A 1,951-nucleotide genomic window follows, 5' to 3' on the forward strand; every position below is an offset into this window, starting at 1 on the left:
AGTAGGGAAAATGAGGAACCGAGAATGGAAAAGACATCGAGGCCGCATGCAGTGACGGAAAGGACAGGTTGAACACCAGCCTCTGAGCACGTGGTCCAAAGCCCTACTCTGCAGCTTGAGCTGTAACATAGCAGAGAATGCACTCAGTCCTCTTGTTGCAGAAAGCTTTGATGTTTTTTTGGTGACATGTGCCAGGCACTGAACTACGTGCCTCTTGAGGATATAATGAAGCCCCTGAGCCTAGACAGACAAGGACATCAGTACAGTGTGGGAAGGACCGTGGCGGCGGCAGGAGGATAGCAAAGATCCCCCCTGTAGCTCCAGCAAGCTCTTCCCAATCTTCTCAATCTTCTGTGCAAGCCTCTCTCCCTCCGCCCCCCCCTCCTGAAGCCTCCTCCAGATGCTGCAAACCTTGAGCCACACTGCCGTTCTATTCAGCCCACACCCAGGAAGAACCAAGAGCCAGATCTTTTGCTTCCCTTCTATCCCTCATCGCAACCAGCACCTCAATGGGTAAATTCATCGCCGTTCCCAAGTGTCTAACACAGCACCTGGAACATAGTAGGAGTCAGGAAAAGCTTGTTGCATACACATATGTTAGCAATGAATCATAATGAAACAGAATCGGTGTAATTAACAGACTATTTTGAGACCTCTTGAGGATAGAATTAACCCTTCCTTCTCTAGGACTGTGGGTCCTTTTATGTCTTGTTATGTGTGGTGCGGGGAGGAGTGGTGGCAATAAATCAATGGTTAGTGTCCCCTGTTGCTATGGCATTCCAAGCCCCCAAGCAATTCTTGACTTTCGCCAGCTGCTCTCTGAGTTTCTAAGGCATACAGTATACAATTTTGACAACTGCCAGCCATGAGTATTCTGGAAGACTTTGGAGTTCTAATATCCCATAGCACTGTCCCCAGCAGAGTCCTTGTCTTGAGAGAGCCTCTAAAAGGTTGGAGTTTGACCAAACCAAGTCACCAGTTACACACTCCTGTGGCCGCCCCTACCCCGTGCCTAACAGGAGTGTGTAACTGGTGACTCAGTTTGCTCAAACTCACCCTTTCAGATGACTGTTTCATGGGTCTGAGATCTCTTTGGGGGGATGATAAAAATGTTCTGAAATTAGAAAGTTGTGTTGGTTGCACAGCTTTATGAGTATGAAAAGCCACTAAATTGTACCCTTTAAAATGGTTACAACAGTCAATTTTATGTGGCATTATTTTACCACAAGAAAACACTAAAAAAACGGAGGCACACGTGACCGTTTGCAAAATACACTGATTCATGTAAGTGAGGGATTTGGGAGTTTTGCTGGTTGGAAAGTTAGGAGGCAAGATGGAGAGAGGGATGGAACAGCAGGTGTCCTCATGACAATGGCGTACTTTAAGGAGCCCAGCTGCAACACCCTCAGCTGTCTCCCCAGAGGTAAGAAACCAAATCCTTGCAGATGATAGGTGACAGACTGTAAAATGGCCAGAGATTAGGACTCAGCAACCATCACTATGAAAACACTATTAAAACCAGAGCTGGTTATGTTAACAGTTTGGTTAGGGCAAAGTTGTAATAAGCATCCTGGCGATAAATTCATTTGTTAATTCCAGGAGAACTTCTGGATCAGCTGTTTGTGCCAGGCATTGGGCCCACATGCTTCATCCTTATCGGCTCTCCAGTGGTCCACTTGCACAATCCACCCACTCCCCAGGCTGAACCCCTGTGAGATGGAACCTCCTAGTGACTTGGCTCATGGTCATGAGACATGACCACAGAGTTAGATTTACTGTGAACAGGCTCCTGGGCTCAGTTGTCCAAGGGCCTGTGCTGGTCGCCCTCATCTGCCCCTTTCCAGCTGCGCGGCTTGAGGCCTCTCTGAGCCTCCATTTCAACGGAGAACATTCATCCAGTCCATGTCGTAGGCTGGTTGCGAGGCACACACAAGATAAAATGTGAAATCTT

This window comes from Acinonyx jubatus, chromosome F2, assembly GCF_027475565.1.
Source record: "Acinonyx jubatus isolate Ajub_Pintada_27869175 chromosome F2, VMU_Ajub_asm_v1.0, whole genome shotgun sequence".
NCBI classification, from domain to species: Eukaryota; Metazoa; Chordata; class Mammalia; order Carnivora; family Felidae; genus Acinonyx; species Acinonyx jubatus.